Below are 21,179 nucleotides of genomic sequence, written 5' to 3'. Positions count from 1 at the left end.
CCAGAGTGGCCTCTGATCTTTGAACATACCCTGCTAGTTCCCCCTTAGGGCCTTCCACCTGCATGTGCTGGCTCCTTTGCTGGAATTGCTCTTACCTTAGATGGTGGCATGGCCAGGTTCTTATCATCTCAAATGTCACCTCTCCCTGAATATCCTACTCAAGCTATCCCAGTTGGCCCTTTTGATTCCCCTGTTAATTTTCTTTGTGGCCTTGCCTAGAATGATTTACTTTATTTATTAGCAGGACCTCCTCTGTCTTGCTCACCCTTACAGATGACCCTTGAACAATACAAATCTGAACTGCATGGTTCTATGTATATGTGTTTTTTTCAATAAATAGGTAGAGTACTGTAAATGTATCTTCTCTTCCTTATGATTTTAATAACATTTTCTTTTCTCTAGTTTTATTGTAAGAATACAGTATATGGTACCTATAACACAAAATTTGTATTAATGGATGTTTTATATTATTAATAAGGCATCTAGTCAACAGCAGGCTATTAGTAGCTAAGTTATTAAGGAGTCAAAAGTTACACATGGATTTTTGACTGCATGGGAAGGGGCTAGCACCCCTAATGCTCATGTTATTTAAGGGTCAACTGTATATCCCCAGTTCCTCAAACAGTGCCTGGCACACAGTGAGAGTTAATGAAATATTTGTTAAATTGAACAAATAAGTAGGAAATCAGTCTGCAACACAGTGGTCATTAAGTGCATACTAGTTCCTATTCCTTTACCTACTCCCAGCACAGACTTTCCTCTCAAAGTGTGCAAATGCATACACATGTGATAAAAAATAAATCCAAGATGAAACTAAGAAACAAAAACCCCAAAAGGGAAAACCCTGTGCTAGGAGGAGGATGTTAGGGGATGCTAGGGTTCCAAGACCAGTTGTAAGGCCTTGCCTGGCTTACCTGAGGGTCCTCACTGAGGTTGCAGGAAGTCGAGGTGGCTGGCAAGGGCAGAGAGCAATCTCAGCATGAAGCTGGTGGGTCACTATGCCCTAGGAGTAACCTGCATCCTGTCTCTAGGTCTATGGCTCTGTAGAGGGTGAAAAATGTGTTCTGTGGGCAGAAACTGGTCTGGTTCATTTATATCATGTCCCCAGTACCCTCAGCTCAGAGTAAGTGCCCCACAAATACTTGTTAATGGATAAATAAAGGATGGTGGGGGACTGGACAGCAAGAAATAGAAAGAATTGGCCGTCAGTGTCCATGGAAGTTACCAGCTTGGGACCTGGTATTGGGCAATGCCCAGTGCCATCATCTCAGAGTACCTGTAATGGTACTCACATCCTGTCATGTGCCTGCTCAAGAATCTGCAATGGTTCCCAATGTCTCTGAGAAGGTATGGATATCTTAGTATGGCACTCAAGGTCTGCCTGCTTTCCCCTCTTCCTGCCTCTCTGCCACCATCCATTCATCTCTACTCTTTACTGACCCATCTACCCATCTACCTGCCCATCCATCCCTCTATCACTCTGTCCTTCCACTCACCCACCCTCTCATCCATCCATCCATCCATCCAATCCATCCATCCATCCACCCATCCATCCATCCACCCATCCATCCATCCATCCATCCATCTATCCACCCGTTCCTTCATCCATATTTACTGAGTGCTTACCAGGTTATAGATAATGTGCTAAGTGCTAGAGTCAAGCCAATTCTGTAATTCTATAATAAAATGATCTCACCAAATATCTGCAAATCCTGTCTGTTTTTCCTTTTAAACATATCCAAAATACGGTCACTTCTCTTCACCCACACAGTCTCTACTTCGGTCCAGTCACCATCTTCTCTCACCATGCTCACTGCAATAGCCCCCTTCCTGGTCTTCCTGCCTTCCACTTCCCCCATCCCTAATCCTAGTCTGTTCTCCACACACAGCCAGAGACAGAGTCCTTATTCTGCTCAGAACTAAAAACAAGGAAGAGCCAAAGTCCCTAAAATGGCCCACAGTGCCCTTACAGGATCTGCACCCCTCCACCTGTACCCTGGCCGAACCTATCTCCTGCCCTTCCCCTCATTCACTCCCCTCCACTCCACGGAGCACACACCCACCTCAGAACCTTTGCACTGGCTGCTCCTGCCTGGAACCCTCTTCCCCAGACAGCCACGTGGCTCTCTTGGGTCTCTGCTCAAATGCCACCTTCTAAGGGAGGCCTCCCTGACCCCTTATTTGAAACAATCCTCTTAATCTTCCTTCCTGTTATTTTTCTCCATACACCAATTGCTCCTTGACATACCACCCACTTGCATCTTTGTTTATTCCCTACCTTCTCCTTCTTGAATGAAAGCTACGAGGTAGTGAACTGGCCTGTTGTATTCAGTGTAATATCTGAATGCCTGGTGCATAGTAGGCCCTCCAATGACATTTGTGGAATGAATGAATGCTCCCCCCTCCTCCACTGCCCTTAGGTATGGATGGATATTTTCATTTTATGAAGGACTTTCATAATTTTTTGGTTAGTGGTTCTCAAATGCGTCTGCTCATTATCACCCCTCTGGCCTCTCCTTAAACAGACTTTGTGGGTTTTCTCCATGGGCTCCCCTCTCACGATCTCCACCCCTTTCTAAAGAGCCCCAACAGCCTCCCTGTGAATGCCTCCAAGAGTTCCAAAGTCTCACCAGCTGCCCCGTCTTCCCTCTCTTTCCCAAGAGAACCTAAACACTCTTAGGTTTTCTGTGCCTTAGTTTTCTCTTCATTAGCTGCCAGATCTGGGCATGGACACATCTCTAGGATGGTACATGGAGCACATTCTGAACCATGTGGTCTTTGAGAAGTGCCCCCAGGTGCATGCCCTGGGAGGCTTAACTTCACTTCATTTTTCCTGCCCTCATTTTGCCCTTGTTCACAGGGTGCTTGTCTGGCTTCCTCCTTGTGGGCCTCTGGTCTCTCCTCTACAAACCATTATCTTCACTAGTGCCAATCTTGTTCATATCCCTTCCCAGCTAAAATGCTCAGCCCTTGGCTTGGCCCAGCCACCTCTCTAGCTGAGCACTCACTACCCCTGCCTGGAGCCTCTGGGCTGCTAATGGGGGCCTCCACGCGGCTCAGGTTGTGCCTCTGCCTGGAGCAGCCTCCTTACCTCCTACCTTCCTTCCAGCTGGCTAGCTCTTATTTATCCTTCCACTTGGCTGACTACTGTGTGAGGCCCTCCCAAGGTTGTTCCCTGATAACCCAATGAATTGCCTGCCAGGGCCTTCCCCTGGTCTGGTGCTCATATTAGTTTGGGATTACTGGTCTCCCTGCTAGACTGAGCACCCTGGGACTGTGAGACCACTGTTGTCACAGTTAAGATGGGAGCTCTGGAGTCAGCCTGCTGGCTGGGTGCCCTTGGGAAGGCCATGTTATGTTGCAGATCCTCAGTTTCCTCATATGTAAAATGGGGGTGATAGGTGCCAGAGAGATGTTGTATTAATTAAGTCATACAGAGCACCGAGAATAGTATCTAAATCAATGATATTGTACTCAGTCAGCAGCAACATGGTTCAGAAACGAACACTGGGAAGGAACTCAGGGGTCTGAGGCAGGCAGGTACATTGGTCTGCCCAGGCCTCCTGGCGTGTACTGGACCTGCATCTGGTGGGAGCTGAGCTAGCAGGGCTGGCAGATCACCCTGGACTTTCTGTGCCTTTCTCCTTACTAAGAAACCTCTATTTGCTCCAGTTGATATTGAAAAACATGCCTTATTTGCTTTCTAGCTGACAGAAGTATCTTTTTAGGTTCATGTTTTCTGCCCTTCTGCTTTCTCTTCTGACCTTTGAGGCTCTTTTCTGACTTTACCTGCTGCCCCTAATTGCATGTGGCTTTAAAAAAAAAGATTTTTATTTATTTATTTTTAGAGAGAGGAAAAGGGAGAGAGGAAGGAAGGGAGAAAAATATCAATGTGTGGCTGCCCCTCATTCACCCCCTACTGGGGACCTGTCCTGTAAGCCAGGCATGCACCCTCCCTGGGAACGGAACCAGCCACCCTTGGCTTCACAGTCTGGCACTCAATCCACTGAGCTACCCCAGCCAGGGCTGCATGTGGGTTTTGAAAGACAATTTTTTGCATCTAACCTTTATTTGAGCTCAGACTCCTTGCCCTCCTCTGGGTCTCAGGGCTCCCTGGTTGGGGAGGGGGAAATGACAAGTCCTGTTACCCCATGTCATTCATGTTGTGGGGGAAGGACAGAAGAGCCAGCCCCAGGTTCACACTTGCAGGCAGGCAGCTTGTGCTGGACACTGCACGTATACTAGTGCCTTACGTGAGAATGGGGGCACAGAGGGGGCACATCACAGGTGGGAAACAGCAGAACTACAGCTCCCGAGCCAGTGTTGTGTGCACTAACCTCTGCTGCCTCTCACCTAACGCCTGCCAAGCCACGGGGACGGCCACAGTACACTACAGGACAGATAAAGTCATAGGTGTGAATAAAATGATCCCATAGAAAAAATCAGAACTCCTCTGAATTTATATCTGTCAGCAAGTGAAAGAACAAGCAAGGGAAAGAAACATCAAATGGCCAGATTTCATTGACTCCAAGTTGATCTGTTAAGTCATGTCGTGATTTTTTTGTACCACCGAGAAAGAAAAGATGCTTCCAGTGAAACTGTGACTTGTCATCAGTTTCCACGTATATACTGATCTCAGGATGTGAAATGTGGCAAACATGTGCATTCCAGGATTGACAAGACAGGATGCCAATAGGGGTTACATGAGGTAAACATGGGGAGAATAAAATTAAGTTATTTTACTACAGACCCTTCTGTATCACTCCATTTGTTTCAAGAAGCATGTATTATTTTTATAATTCAAATTACAAAAATTTGCAGTTTAAAAACAGAAAACAGAGTTTTCCAAATAGTTGCTGCCTGGTTGTTTTTCTGACTACCTCATGGGTTGGGGACACAGTAATTGGCAGCTCCCGGGTGGCCTGCTGGGGGAGGCTGAAAACTTGTGGGCTAGTAGGCAGGTGTCAGGTGTGCTCTTTTCAGAGCTCAGCCCTGTGTAGGTTCAATCAGCAGAAATTTCCCTTTACTAAGGTCTGGTCTCCAAGCCCATCACTAAGGTGTCCACAAGGTTGGAAACACAGAGGCACTACAAATAATACAATGAAGCCCATTTTCCCAGAGAATGGGACACCAAAGAGCTCTTCCTCTGCTTTTTTCTGCCTCCCACAATTGGTGCTGCAACCTCGTGTCAGACACTTTATATACCCGGCTGTCTACTGCCTTCTTCCTAGCTAGAGTATAAACGGAAGGGCACTAGAAATTGCCTTTGTCTCATCTAGGCTGCACCTCTTGCCCCACTCTCTCTTTCTCTCCCTCTAATCCCCCCTGCCCCCGCTCCCCACAGGGAGGTGGATGAGCATGAGGTTCCTGGGCAACCTTGTACAATCATTCCTTCCCCATCTTACAGATAATCGGTCAAGTGTGATTTTGAGAGTAGACACTGCTTTCTTCTTCACAGCTGTACAAAACAGTACCCGTCACCCACCCCTGCCCCGCCCATATCCTAGGCCCTTGAATACAAGAGTAAAAGAGACATTAAGCTAAGCTTCCTGTCCTCAAGGAGCTGACTATCTAGGAGGGAAACAGAGAACAAATAAGGCAATAAATACTGAAAAGGATGTCAATTGTGATAAATTCTATTAAAAGACAAGTACTGTGGCAGAAGAACCTCTTTTAAACGGGCTAAGTGGGGAAATACCATTTAGCTTGATGAGAAGAAACCTACTATATAAGGAGAAAGAGAAAAGGCATTCTAGATAGGGAAACAGCATGAACAAAGGCCCTGAGGCAGGAAAGAGGTTGATGAGTTTGAGGAATGGAAAGGAGGCCAGTAAGCTAGAGAAGAATGAGTGAGGAGAGAGGGGTGGGATGAGGGGCCAGGCCCTGAAGGGTTTATAGGCTGTGGCAAGGAGTCTGGATCCTGTAACTCATGGAGAGGAGTATAGTTTTAAGCACAGAGCACCACAGTCTGATTTATATTGTTAAAAGGATCCATCTGGCCCCTTCTCCCCCTTCTCCCCTTAGGGAGAAGACGTGATTGGGGGTGGGGGCAAGAGACGATAAGGAGGACCAACAAGGAAGTTTATCTTTTCACTTACTCACTGTGTTTATTAAAAATATTCTAAGGAAATCTCTGAAAAACACAAAAATGAAAACAAACCAAGCTCATTGGCTGGGGCATGACTCCAGAGCTCCAGAATCTGCAGCCTGGGAGCTTACAATAAAGGGAGAGGCAGGAAGGCTTCCTGAAGAAAGAGGCATTTTAGGGAGGCTCTGAAGGATGACTAAAGGGTGTTCTGGGGTTGGGCAGAGCTGGGGCAAAGGCTCAGAGTGGGGAAATGGCAGTGTGAATGGGAGCTATACTCCCATTCATACCGAGTGACTGAAATTTCTGACGGACTTAGAAGAAGAACTAACTCGCTGAGAAAGGTGAAGCACAGAGGAAGATGCACAAGGGTGGACAGAACCTACACCATGGATATACTGAATGCAGGCCAAAGAGTCTGGGCCTACTAGTGCTCCCCATTGCCTGACCACAGAGTGGCAGGCCTGACGGCATTCTGAGAAGGGCCCCCTGGTGGCCACGGTGGGGGGCATAGAGGAGGTTGGGACAAGACTGGGGAGAGAAAAATGGAGCCAGGTTCCCCCCACCATTCTTATTTCATGATTATTAATAATAAATATACTGATACTTCATTGAGTTTCCTATGTATCAGACACTGTTCTAAGTTCTTTATACCTATTAAGTTATTTAATTCAGGCTATGAAATTGGTATTATTATTTCCCTTTTTTAGACGAGGAGACTGAGGCACAGAGAAGTTGTTACTTGTTCAAGGTCACACAGCTAGGAAGTGCTAGGTTTAGAGTCAAGCCCAGGCTCTCAGGCTCTGGGGTTTGCTCTAAACCACTACCCTGTGCTGTCTCCTCCATCTATAATTCCATTGTTCTGCATTCTGGGGTTTTGTCTCTCTGGCAGAGACAACCCCCTCTGGACAATATGTCCTTGGATGCCCTCTGAAGCCCCAAGCTTGTGACTCAAAGTATATGAACTGACCGGTCCCACCCATGGCACTATTGCTAACCTGTGGGACCAGGGGTGAGTCCCTGGACCTCTCTGAGGAAACTGTGTTTCCATCGGTAAAGTGAGGATAAGAATGCCTTGTTCACAGGATGGACATGAGATGTGCATGTTGCTAGCCAGGGTGATAATCACATCAGTGACCAGGAATTGGGCAGCAACTGCGCAGAGCCTTTTGCTCACATCTTGCATAATCTCCACATGGCTGCAGTCATTTCCCCCACTACAGAGGGACAATAACTCACCCATGGGGACACAATGTGTCTGTGCCAACACTGGGACTTGAATTATAGATCCCTTAATAGTGCCTGGTAGGTGCTTAAGAAATGCAAGTCCTCTCTGCTCAGAACATGAACCCCGTGTGCCTACAACTTAATGAGGGTTACCCAGGTGTCTTTTAGGGATTGAGGATAAAGAGGGAAGATGTAATCGACTCCTGGGTCCAGGCCTGTTGTTGCCAAGGGGTCAGCTTCAAGGATATCCTGAACTTGCCCCCGTGTCCCTGTGGGCAGTTGTGTTTAGAACACAGGCCAGGTATAAATAGTCCTTCTTCTGGCTTGAGGTCTGACCCAAGGCCTTGCCTTTTCTCCTGGAGGGGTAGGGTGGTGTATGAGCATGGTGGGGGTGGGGGGTGACAGTCAGTATCACGGACAGAGTGCCAGGGTTCTAGTTTCCCTTGGCAACCTTGGGGTGCTCCTCTCTGGGCCTCAGTCTCCCCTGGAGTCCAACTCTCCTTGGACAAGTCTCGTCCTCTGTGAATGGATCCCTACAGCAGTTCTGAGAGGCAAAGTAGTGTGTGTGCACGGAGAGCCCAGCATAGAAGTGCTCAGTTAACTACAACTATTACTATTATCCCAGGTTGCCTTGGAGGCTTAAGTGAGGCTCAGGAGAGAAGGTGGTATAAAGGCTTATTGGCCTCTTTCCAACCCCAGCATTTGCATTCATGTTTGGCTGTTGCAGTCCCATTGTAGAAGTTTGACTTGGGAGTTCACAGGGCCTCCCTGAAAAGGCTTTCGGGAGTCCCAGGGCAAGGGAAGCTGTTAGAATTCCCTTCCCCTGAGTCCGTCGCAGCAATTCAGGTCTCTGAGAAGGCAGAGAAACACCCAGAAACAGCCCAACCCCAATGCCCAGCCATATTTAGTTCTATTACTATTGCCTGATTAGGGCCCCACTTTAGAGATAAGGAAACTGAAGCCCTATGGGATCCAAAGACTGGTTGGTGAGGCCAAGTCTCAGCCATGGAAGTTACTCATGGTCCAGTTCCCAACTGAGCGTTTGCTCTCAGCTGCCACCTTCTCCTGGGGCTGCCTGGGCTCTCACTGGGCTGCCAGTGAGAGCTCTTTCTGGAGCTGATTCATCTCTGGGTTGGCGAGGAGCTTGGCACATGGCCAGCCAACACATACCAAGTACTCAGCCAGTATTGGTTTTATTGATTTACATTCTCTCCCCTCTTCAAGATCCTCTGAGTTTAGAAATCCAAAATTTGCTGGGGGTGGGATGGGGAGAAGGGCCTCATTTTAATCTGAACTGAGTCAAGTAAGTTGATAAATTTGGAGTAGCCTAAAGAGCTCTTAATCTTCTGCCTTCAGATAGTTGCTAGAAAAAGACTGGGTCTAGCAACCTCTGCATCGCAAATACATATGATAGTGTACACTGTTCTGCCTCACCTGGGTACCCCTTGCCTGCCTCCCACCTGCCTCCCTCTGAAGACCACCTCTGGGGTAAACAGGAGCTGCTGCTGGGTCAGGCTTGCTCCTAGGGACCCCGATCCAAGATCCACACAGCTGTACACACACATGGCTATGAATGCCTTACCTCTAATCATGTCCCTTCCCTGGGACTTTGATGATCACTAATGCCAGAACAATTTTGAATATTAGACGTTTAAAGTGCTGGAAGGCCTATCTGGCCCCAAAGTCCTTGTTTCAAAGATGAGGACAGGTGCCAAGAGGGACTGTAATGGGTCCAAGGTCACTGCTAGTGTTTTTCAAGGCTGGGTGGCACCCAGGTCTCTGCTCCCTCAACTCCTGCTCCAATCCATTTTTGTGGCCCTGGCACTGCCTGGGCTGGACCAGCTGGCCAGCCAGGGCTTTTGCTCTCTTCAGGGGGTAGTTTTGCTATGTCAAACCTTCAGCAGCCACTGAGAAGGCACTGGGAGGCCAGGAAGTGCTAGCTGGTAGGCTTACATGGTGGTTGGCAGGCTCTGCTGACTTTGGGCACAGCCCAGTGCAGCCCCTTCCCCTGTATGGTGAATAGGCAGAGACGTGAAGAAGGAAACTACTTTTGATGAGAACCTGGAACCAGTGGATGCTGCATCTGGCTGCAGCTTGTTTAAGAAACCATTCCTCCCCTGGCAAGAACCCCTTCTTCATAAGAATCACAGAGTCCTAGACCAACATGGGCAAGGAGGCAACATCAGGGTAGTGCCTGGACACTGGGGTGTGGTTCTAGCAGTGGGGAGAGCCAGTTGGGTGACCTTGGGCAAACCAATATGTATCTCGGGCCTCAGCTGCCCTGTCTGTAAAATGAGTGTAGTCTATATTGTTATTTTATTGAGCCCAGTGTCTACTTTAGCTACCATTTATTGAAGTTGAAGAGACTCATTAGAAGTTCATCAAATAATAATTGCCTACACTTTTGCCAAACACTGCCTTAAGCACTTAATTTTATTTAATTCCCACAGCAATCTTATGAATTGGATACTTTTGTTATCCCTATTTTACAGATGGAGGAACAAAGGCCCAGAGAAGTTAAAAAACTTGTATAGTCACATAGGAAGGCAGTAGTGTAGCAGGAACTAGAATCCCAGAGTCTGTGCTTTAAATTCCTCCCTGTTCTACTGTCTTTATCATTTATTTTGAACTGTTAATTATTAAGCACCTACTGCATATAGTACTCTGCTGGGCATGTGGTACACACATAAACATGTTGGCTTTTCATATCAGTGATAGGAGGTGGGTACTCTCATGCCCATGGTTTCAGAAGAGGTCACAAAGGCTCCTGCAAGGTGCACAGAAATACCAAGGTCCCACCACGACTGAGCTTGGGAGGCAGGTGGGGGTCAGGCCTGTTCCTATCATCCTGGTGGCCCAGTTCTAAATCCTTTAGAGTTTTATATTATTTACCATATTTTACTGAATCTGAGATGCACCCATTGTAAGATGCATCACTACTTCATGTACATTTAAGACAAAAGCACGGCAGTTCTACTGTGATTTGCCACCAGTTATGGCAGGCACCCCTGTTTCAGAGATAGCAAAATGTGAACCTGGGAATCCACACAACTCAGCTTTAATCACAACAACCCTACAGGGCAGGCTCTACTGTCCCCATTTAGCAGCTGAGGGGACCGAAGCTGGAAGATGAAGGATGCATAGCTGGCCAGTGCCCAGGCCTCAGATCTGATGCTGGACAGACTGGGCCCAGACTTGGTCTGGAACCACGGTGCTACACCACTGCTAAGTCAGGCCATGTGGCCCACAGGCACAGATTCGAGTGCTGAGAAAACTCTGTCCACCAGAGTCTAGCACACCCGTGCTCCTGATGACCTTGCGGCCCTCATCCAGCACAGAAGCCTCAGGCAGACTGGGGGGCACCCCCAAATGGCTTCCCCAGGATCCCCTACCCTCTGCCATCCCTGAGCCAACCCAGCGAGGCAGGGCTTGAGGGAGCCAGGCTAGAAAAACTCCTCTGGATAATACTTCCCACGACTCCTGCAAAGTGGTCCCTGGAATGGCCAGACATGGCCCAGTGGAGTAGCCCAAGTCAGCATAGAGAATGCCACCACTTCATGGGAAACTGCTCCTGGATAGGCATGGGAGCCCCAGAGAGACCTACTTCCTTCCTTTAAATCTATATGGCTCCTGGACCTAAAATGGGACTGCCCACTCACAGGTTCCGCCTGCAGGCTCTTTCCCATGCTCCACTGCAGCATGGCTTCTCAGGGCCTTTACAAAAATCAAATCCACCTCCTTGGATTAGGATGGCCTGTTCTGAGGGCATAGTTAAGAAAGCCCTCTGGGGGCCCTTCCTCAGAAGCAGGACAGAAGCTTGACATATTTCAAATGTCTGGTATGGCCAGGGCTCCATTTGTGACAGATTTTGATCCATCGAATCACTCACACTATCTCATGGGCAGGTTTCCTCAGCCCCACTTTACATGGCAGGATGTCACACTGTGAGAGACAAAGCTACAGGCTTCAGGTCACACGGAAGTCGACACTGTCTTTGGGATTTAAATTCGATTAAATTTCTGATGGCATGAGATGAGGCCACTTTAATCCTGACTGATCTCTGGACAAGCCCTGAGTCAAATGCTTCCACTGCATTACTTCACAAAATCCTCACACAGTGAACAGTAGTATAAAAATAATACAGTTATTATTACCCCAATTTTACAAATGAGGAGACACCCTCTGAGTCTTTAATTGGACCATAAGCCAAGGCTAGGCACTTCACCTAAATCCTATTTGCTTCTCAGAACAAGTAGGAAGGTGGGCACTAACGTTACTCCCATTTTATGGAGAAGTCACTAGTTCAACAGCACGCAACTATTCGACGGTACAGTCACTTATTCGGATGTGGCTTGGAGTGAGCAATTACTTTCCCACACATTAGATGAAAAAAATCTTTGCAAAGTGCTTAAAGATGGATAGATTTATTATGATTAGCATTTTAGAACTTGGCAATCACTCTACAAGTTTGGCATTGCTGTCCCCATTCTCCAGATGAGGACACTGAGGTTCACAGAGAATGAGGGACAGATTAAAGGACTGTAGTCTCTCAGACTCCTGTTGTGCAGGTCCCCCACACCTCCAAGCTCCCCTGCCCATCTCCAGCTCTTCTCTTTGGGTCAACACAGGGCTTGCTGGGGTTCCTGCCCACAGGAACCCTCCCCTCACTTGCTGTGTGACTTGGGTATATTCTTAACCTCCCTGAGCCATGGTTTCTTTATCTGTAAAGTGGGTGACAGTGAGGAGGAAATGAGACACTGGACAAAGGACTTACCAGCAGTAAACACTCAATAAATATTATTGACTGTAGTGGGTTAAATAGCATCTCCTCCCAAATTCACATCCACCTGAAACCTCAGAATGTGCCCTCATTTGAAAAGAGTGCCTTTGTGTATGTATTTAGTTAAAAATCTCAAGAGGAGCCCTGGCTGGTGTGGCTCAGTGGATTGAGCACCATCCTGCAAACCAAAAGATTGCTGGTTCAATTCCTAGTCAGGGCACATGCCTGGGTTGTGGGCCAGGTCCCCGGTAAGGGGCATGTCGGGGGCAACCACACATTGATGTTTCTCTCCCTCTCTTTTTCCCTCCCTTTCCCTCTGTCTAAAAATAAATAAATAAAATCTTTAAAAAAACCTCAAGAGGAAAACATCCTGGATTTAAGGTGGGCACTATACCCAATGACTGAGGTCCCTGTAAAAAAAAAGACGAGGACAGAGACACACAGAGAAAAAGGTGATGTGAAGATGGAAGCAGAGATTGAAAGCTACAAGTCAAGGAACGCCAAGGATTGCTGGCCACCACTAGAAGCCGGGATGGCAGAGGATGGACTCTCCCTCAGGACCTCCAGAAGGAACCAGCCCTGCTGACACCTTGATTTCAGACTTTCAGGCTCCAGAACTGTGACAGAATCAAGTTCTGTTGTTTTAAGCCACCCGGTTTGTGTTTATTTGTTATGGCAACCACAGGAAACAAACACAGTGGCTATAACTGCTATTGCAGACTTGCATTGTCTTAGCCCCTTTACCCTAGGGCCAGCTGGCAGAAGAATCTGCCCTCACTGTCCCCTCTTTTGAGGGGAAATCATGAGACCAGGGGGCTGACAAGACTTGCCCAAGGTCACCCACCAGTGACTGAGCTAGGCCCAGAACCAGCTCTCTTGGCCTTCAGACCAAAAGGCCTTCTCCTCCATCTGTGGGGACCTCTGTAGTCTCAGGGACACCAGCCCTGGTCCCCACTCCCACCTCCATCAGGCCCAGCCATCTTGCCCTCCACTCTGACCCTTCAGAGTTTCCTGGATTGTGCATGATACTTCCAAGCTCTTAAAAACACTCCTTCTATCCCTTTCAGGGCTCCCAACCAGAGACCATGGGGAAGTCATGGCAGATTGCCTGGCACCCAGTAGGTTCTCATGAGTGGCTGCTGAAGTGTCACCTATTGTTTATGGCTGTCATAGGGCAGCCCTATGAAGTGCGTAGCCATTTTACAGATCAAAAACCAAGGCTGAAGAGGCAAAACAACTCATCCAGGGCACCCTTAAGTGGCAGAGGTAGCTATTGAACCCACACACCTTCTGATTCACAGACTCAACAACTTCCATCACTGAGCCACAAATACAACCACACCCTGAGCTCAGCACTTTATGTCCATTACTTCTCCCACTTGCCTCTCACAACAACTTGAGAGGTGGGTACTATTATCCATTTTACAGATGGGTGAACTGAGGTTCCATTCTATCACTGTGAATGCCGGGCCCTTGCCATCTTTTCCATCTACTACCAGCTCTTATAGGCATCCAACTGACTCTGTCCAGGGGAACATTCTCCCTAGTTTCTTCTTTGAGGCTCCCAGTGGGAGGGGGAAATGAATTATTGCTGGTTCATTGTTTTGGCCTTGGAGAGGGTGGGAGACCCACCCTGCCTCCCACACCTCACTGTGTATTTCAGGCGGGGTCAGGGGAGGAAGCCCATCTACTCCCCACACCCCCACCACCATGTGCCTGTGCCTGGGGCACCCAGCATGTGCTCACCAGACAGCTCCGCTAAGGGAGGCTAGCAGGGGCTGCCTCCCAAACCTCAGGGTGCCCCAATACTCCCTACCTTGAACCTGAGCCTACTGTGTTCCAGCTGCTTCACACACATTACTTAAAATCTTCCCAACATTCTGCTGTTAATCTATTCCTCTTCTAGAAAAGGAAAGATTAGGGTTTCCAGAAGGGGAGCCATGTCCTCACTGTCACATGTTTGGGACAGGCTTTACCAGGACTCAACTAGAAGGCCCAGTAGGTCTCTTTGGAGTGTCCCTCCCACCCATGCTGCTGAGAATACAGCCTCATTTTGGATTTGAAGGTTGACCTCCTCCAGAAGAGCCTGATTTAACTGCATAGGGTGAAGCCAGGGTCTAGGGGTGGAATAGAGGACTGAAGGGCTGGGGACCTGAGTTTCAGTCTCACTCTGCCACCAACTTGCCAGGCAACCTCAGTTTCTTCAGATGTGGCAGGAGTAGGTGAAGATGCCCAGGTCACTCCAGTTCTGTCAGCCTGAGATCTCCCAAGCCTTTTCTCAGTCACCTTGGCCCCCTGGGATCCAGAGCTATGGATATATGAACTGTGGGGCATCTGTGACAATGCAGCCCTCAAGACCTCCTGCATCAGTGGGGGACCAAAATCTGCTCCTTACCAGGTGATTCTTATGTCCGCTAATGCTTGAGATCCACTAGCCTAGAGATTATCCATCTTTGTTTTCCTTCCTGACCTTGGCAGCAAGATGATCACCTATTCTGGCCCCAGTGTTGGTGCCAATCATTCCTCTGTGCACAGCCTTCTATAGTGCTCAAGGTTCCCAGACATTTGTGGGCCGAGGCAGGGCAGGACAGGCATGCCCTAATCACAGATGAAAAGACTGAGGTGCAGACAGAGTGACTTGCTCAAGGTCACACAGCTGGTCAGGAGTAGAGGCTGGGCCTGGTGTACTTCTAATTTGGAGTCAAACATCTGGGGAAAATCAGGGACACAAATAGGCTGCTGCTGCTTCTTGCCTGGGACCTGAGAGAGATTGGCAAGATTCCCTGTTCTCCTGAGAGCACAATATGACCTTGGACCTGGCTGGGCCTTAGTTTCCCTGTAATAAATAGACCCAGGTCAGATAACATCAGAGTGTACACATCTGCATTTGGCTTTCTAGGTGCCATCAATTCCGTGAAGGGCCAAAATAATTTTAGGACTGTATAAATGTAAGTACTCCTTAAATGTTAAGGAGTTGAAATTATATTTGGCCCCTTGAAGGCAACTCCAAGGCTGATGTGGCCCCTGATGAAAATGAGTTTGACACTTCTGCACTAATCCCTTTTTTAGATCTCCACCAAAAATATCATGTTTTTGGCCTGTTGTTTCCCAAGATATTGGCATCCCAAATTGGATTAGACTCACACAGGAGGGGAAGGAAGATCCTAAGAGGCAGACAGGGAGCCCACTGGCCTGCCTTTCATCTCTGCCATGCTCCAGCTGTGTGACCTTGGGTAGATGCCTTCATTTCCCTGCACAGCTTCCTCATCTGTGGCATGGGAATCATGAGGCTATGCGAGGTCCCACTGTAGCGATGCGTGCATAGCAATTTGCTCAGTGAATGCTTGCTGGGTTATTATTTACCCAAATCTCCCTGACCTATACTTATGCAGGTGGGGAGAAAGGGAAAGGGGGCAGTAGCAGAACAGAGGGAGGGGCACAGCATTTCATTGTTTCTGCAGCATAAGCCATAGGCTTGTCTGACCTTCTGTCTAAAGAAGACTTTGGAGAAGGCTGGAGGCATCCAGGGCACCATCTTTTAGAGATCCCACACCAGTGTGCCAGTTTCCTGGTGCCAGAGAAGGGGGCCTTTGGGGTCCTGGTGGTCTGGACCATAAAAAGCAGTTGTGCCTGACCCCTCCTGTCTCCTATCCAACACTGGGCAGCCTTCCCTGCAGAACATCAATAACCCAAGATGGCCTTGCTGAACCCAATCACAGCTCCCTGGAAACCTGGGCTGGCCCTCCCCTCAGGCTTGTGTGGGGCTGCAGCCGCTGCTTGGGAGCCAGTGCCCTTCTGTCCTCACAGGGCAATGCCCTGAGGGGCAAGCTTCTCCCCAGTGCCCGGAGGCACTTTCAATTCTACGAGATGCCTGGAGGCTGAGGGTTCTTGGGGGAGCGGTGTGCACACAGCATCCACAAAGGTGCTGCACCTGTGTGCCAGGGCTGTCTTCGTACATGCACACCCTACATTCACCTGTGGGTGTATTCCAGCATGCTGTGTCTGCCAATAAGTAGATATGCATGCAGCTGGCATTCGGGACCCCACACACGTATGCTTGTCTCTTTCACACTGGGGCCAGCCCTCATAGGGCACATGTCACACTGTGACTGCTGTACAGCACTACGTGCAGGCCAATTTGCCCATGTGCAACCCACTGCATTCCTGTGTTAGTGCTACATGCATATGTGGACACGCTGTATTCTCAGGTGTGCGTGTGCGAGTATAGGCTGCATTCATGTGCATGCTGTATTTGCATGTGGTATTCAGGGATGTGAGCTGTATTCCATGTGGTAGGGTGTGTATGTGGGCTTGGGTACTCTATATGAATGTCTATGATTGGAACACACAGTGTACTATATGGGTACTCCATATGTGTGTCTATGATTGAAACATATACTGTATTACAATGTGCACTATATTTGTATACATGCAAGTCTGTGGGTGTGTTATAGGCCCTGATGAGAATGGGACAGGGCATATGAAGTTGGCTAAATAATATGGGCCATCAGCATCTTTCCTGGACCACCCACAGGGTTTCCCCAGAGCCACAGCCCCAAACCTGCCATTGCCCCTTCAAGGAAGTTAACAGGCGGAAATCCTGGCAGTCTGTACTACAAGCCCCCTCCTACTGCACACGTCAAAGGAGAATTTCTCCAGATGGCGCTTGCCACTCCAGGAAATGCCCCAAACATCAGCTCTGCTTCCTCCCAGGGATTCAGAGAGCAATGCCGGTGAGGAGAGGAGCCCCTTCTGCACTGGGCCGGGCGTGTGCAGCATCACACCAAGACCCTCTGCTGGTGGAGCTTGCCACTTATCCTTCTGAAGGTCGAGCCAGGATGGGCCTCTGCATCTGTGGGGACCCACAGACCCTGGGAGACCTTGCCTGTCACGGGCAGGCCAGCTGCAGAGACCCCTCCCCAAACAACCTGCTGAATGAAGGCAGAAGATGTGTGGAATCTAGCCACACCTGGCTAGCAAGAAGTGTGTGCCCACAGAGTCCCCCTTTGGGGAATGCAGTGGCCCCCTGCTGGTTTTCCCAATTCAGACCTTGCAGGGGGCAGGGAGGAGCCCCAGGTACCCAAGTGCCCAGCCAGAGGCCACCCAGGCTGGCTGAAAACTGGGATTCCAGGCAGAAAGTGCCAACTCCACCATCCAGCATGACTGCTGCAAAATGGCCTGACGGTGGCTACTCCTGCCCCCATCCTGGCCATCTCAGGGACCTGGTTCCTGCCATCACACACCCGGGCTGGCTGGTCTGACCTGGTGGGTCCTGGCCCACAGCAGCCCACCCCACCAAGGGGACCCTCTGCGCAGGGCCTCCTGCTGCCTGTTTCCCCGCACCCTGGCTGAGGCAGGCAGGGGTACCTCTTGGTCCTCTGTTACCCCAGGTCCAGCACCTCAGAGGGAAGAGAACCTTGCCCCCCCACCCCCTCCCTGCCACCAGCTTGTTGGTCCTTGCGTAACATCCATTGAGGGCATCTGCTGTCCACAGGCTGCTGGAATTTACCTGAGACCCCAGGCATCTGCCTATCCCAGGCCTCCCTCCCTGTGTCCCCAGCATCCCAGCCTTTCCCTCCAACACACAGACCCTCCTCACACTAGTGTCTCCCTCAGCAGCAACTCCCAATGCAGCCTCAGCTGCTGCCAGATAAACAAGCCCAGCTCGCAACCCCCTCCACGCTGCCACCGCCACCACCATCAGCGCTGAGAAAAAGCAAATGAAATGAAACAAAATAAAATGGGTGAGGGAGGAAGGGGAGAGCAGAATGGGGTGCTTTTTATTTTTTATTTTCTCATGCTGGGGGATGCCGGTACTTACTTGGCTAGGAAAATCAGCACAAATCCGGCATGGTTTACAGGCGGGCAGCCCCGGAATCGCGGTGCGGCAGCTGGTGCCGCGGCTGAGCCCAGCCAGCGTGCCCGGTGCCTCTGCAGACTGTACCATCCCGCCCGAGCAGGTGGGGGGCGGGGGGCGGAGGCGCGGCGCGGCTTCTAGGAGAGCATCGCCCCGGCAAAACGCGATCCCCGGGGAGGCTGAGGCCGCCCCTGCCGCTGCGCCGGAGGCTGGGGGAGGGGGCCGGAGGACAGGGGCGGGCCTCCGAGAGGGCTTGTTCTGCTACGGGCACAGGGGAGCGGAGTAGGAGAGTAGGGGGCGGGAGGGGGGTTGTGTGGACCGAACCACCACGGTGTTGTTTGCGGTTTTAATTCCTCCCGTGGGATCATGAAGAGCTAAAGCTGGCAAAGTCTCAGGAATCTGCCCGCTCACTCGAAGTAGGAGGGAATGTCAAGGGCATGGTGAGGGTAGGGTTGGGGCTGAGCCGGAGGGGAGGGGGTCCCTCCAGTGGTGGAAGGGGTGCGGTAGTGATAGCAGAGAGGGGAGGATTTTGCTCACTTTTGTCTAAGTCCTCCCTTTCTTTCTGGGGTCCTCCTGTGGCTGGGAGGGGGATCTGCCCCCGCCCCCCACGCCCGCCCCTTTTGGTGAGGACACCCCCATGCCTGAGGGGCAAAGGTCACTGCTGGGAGGAATGGACTTAACTCAGATCAAACACATCTGTGGTTGCAGGGCCTGCAGTGAGTTCCCTGCTGCTATCTAAAAGCTACCTTTGCAACCTAGCTGCTGGCTGGCCATGTGCACCCCGACCTGGGGTGGGGGCTGGGCTGCAGGCCTGGCAGAAGACCCCTTCAAGGGGTGATTTCTCTGCTGACAGGTGCCCACTGGCAGGGATGTCTGCATATGTTTTATGCATTTACATAATCTGAGGTGACATCTGCGATGAGTTTGGGGGCTGACCATTTTGGGGGACAGACCATGTCCAGAGCACCCAGGGGAACTCCAAAGAGGAGTCTGTAGAAATGGAATCCCCCTAGCCAGCTGCCAACTTTTTCCTGCCTTATCTCTGGCAGAACTGCTGCCCCTTTAAATACAGGATGGTGGGAGGACAGCACTAGGAGCAAGGTTAAGAGGTCACAGTGGGTGAAGGGGCTTCTCTTAGACTTAGGAGCCTCCCTCTTCACTGCCCCGCCCCCTCCAAGAGGGGGTGCCCTGCTTGGAAGGAGGGCACTGAAGGTGAAAGGACCTTCAGGACATGTCTCAGGGCACTTGTCAGCATGGAGGGGGTTGGGGGGCCAGGGGTAGGAGTTGCCCCAGGAGGCAGCTCCAGATGGTAGCAGCCTCCTTCCCCTGCCCCCATCCCCTGCCCACTTCTGAGCTGCCTGCCAGAGTGTCCCGAGCTGCCTGCTGCTCCATCCCTGGGCTGGCACAGAATATCAATTTGTCTCGTTAAGCTGAAAGTCTGCACTGCACCAAAATCAGAGCCCGGCCAGGCAGAGGGGCCACAGGAAGCAGAGAGCTGAGAGGACCAGCAGCAGGGCCCTTGCCAGCAGGAACAGGCTGATAACCCCTAATTTTTCACCCCCACCCCCAAGCCCCACCAAAGGGTCCCATGCTACCTATGGGCCAGGCAGAGTGGCCTCAATGCCACTCTGGGAGGGAGGATGCTAAGGGAGGATGCTAAGAAACGAAGGATGCTGAGCACTGGGTGGCCCTGGTCTTTGCTGGGGCAGGCAAAGCAAGTACCTGGCTATGCTACCACAGCAGCCCAGGCCACCTCTCAGAAAGGCTCTAGCTGCTCACCAACAGCCTGGGACAGGGAGCTCCCATGTTGGCCTTCTTCTTGTGGGTACAGGTCAGGGGCTCTACCAGCTTCCCTCCAGGCAGACTTCTAAGTCAGCCCCAGTTTCAGGGCTGGGCCAGGTCAGGAGTCTCCTTTTCTCCAAGACCGGGGGCTGGGGGGTTGGGCAGCCTGTGCCCCTCAACATGGTGCCAAGTAAAAGTGTTCTGAGATGACTGGGTTGAGGGTGGGCAAGGAAGGGCAGAGGTGAAAGGCCTACTGCGGCTCACATGTGGTCCAAGCAAACAAGCCTGTGCCCTGAATCCCACTGTTACTACTGTAACATCACTGGGGGAATCACTTTCCCAGATTACAGAATAAACAGCCCCTCAAGGGGCTGGTTAGGAACCACCATTTCAACAATAATAATCCCTCTGATGTCCAGCACAATTAATAGTTTGCAAAGGCCACCTGCAACACAGTAAATCACTTAATCCTCGCAACTGCTGGAGTGGCCGCTGAGAACCAAAGCTACAGATGAGAAAGCCGAGTGTGGCTCAGAGGCAAGCGGTGGCCAGGACAAGTTCTCTCAGCTGGGAGAGGGTAAGCCAAGCCTGTGACCCAAGACTGGGACTTCAAGCCCTTGGCTTAATGTGTGAAGGGCAGTATGGTGTGGGTCAGCTGTGAGTCCCCATATACATCTGCTTGGAAGTCCTAAGTCCTGCCTGCTCACTAGTCCCTGTTTGGGGTGGGCTGGGGCTTCACCAACAGACTTCAAATTCTCAGGAGCTTGTGGGTTTTGGTTCCCTGAATCTACGACTAGAACTGGTACCTGGCTAAGCTCCCATCTCCTTGGCATTCGTGGCCTTGTGTACTTCTGTATCCACACGCTAGTTACAGAATATCCTCAACTTCTGAGACAGCCCAAATATTGAACAGCATAGTTGGAAAGTTTTTTCTTATGCTAGGCCCATGAACCCTTTTGGAGGTTGAATAGAAATTCATCCTCCAAAGCCCAACTCAAGTGTCCCTTTCTCAGACAATCTTTCCTGATTTCACTGACAGAATTATTTCATGCCCATGATCTACCTCTGACCACACTGTATTGTGATGGGCTACACATCTGTCTTCCTCATTGGGCTATCACCACATTAGCTGTCTCCAGAGTCCTAGCTCCCAGCTGTGGAAGATATGATAGTAAAATCTTGAATGAATCTGCCTTTGTGTGATTTTGATTAATTAAATACTAGAACTAGAAGGACCTTCAAGGACTCCTGTGCAATGCTCCCATTTTACAGTTGAGTACAGAGGCCTCAAGAAAAGCACGACTTGCCCAGGGTAATCCTTGAGTGTAGAATCTGATCTCAGACATTTGTTCCTTGCCCTACCTTTTGTGTCTCCCCTTCCTGCAGCAGATGTACCTGGACACCTGACCTGTCCTTCCAGGATATGTTGGGGGGCAGGGGGAACTGGA

General features: G+C 50.2%; 1 protein-coding gene across 10 annotated transcripts in view; it reads right to left on the bottom strand.

Annotated features, from left to right (window-relative positions):
* Nucleotides 1-21,179, bottom strand: part of ATP2B2 (ATPase plasma membrane Ca2+ transporting 2) — a 467,640-nt gene that overhangs the window by 175,089 nt on the left and 271,372 nt on the right. For 8 of the 10 annotated variants that reach the window (XM_037055596.1, XM_037055586.1, XM_037055589.1 and 5 more), the window contains exon 1: nt 17,914-18,528. The exons of the other annotated variants lie outside the window; for them this stretch is intronic. The gene's annotated coding sequence lies outside the window, so the exon portion shown is untranslated. Of the gene's footprint in view, nt 1-17,913; nt 18,529-21,179 lie in introns of those variants that run through there. 10 annotated transcript variants of the gene reach the window in all.

Source organism: Sturnira hondurensis, unplaced genomic scaffold (genome assembly GCF_014824575.4).
Source record: "Sturnira hondurensis isolate 20B ecotype Veracruz unplaced genomic scaffold, ASM1482457v3 Scaffold0008723, whole genome shotgun sequence".
In the NCBI taxonomy this organism is placed as follows: Eukaryota; Metazoa; Chordata; class Mammalia; order Chiroptera; family Phyllostomidae; genus Sturnira; species Sturnira hondurensis.
The sequence above is the reverse complement of the archived record's forward strand: the minus strand, read 5'-3'. Positions and strand labels throughout refer to the sequence as shown.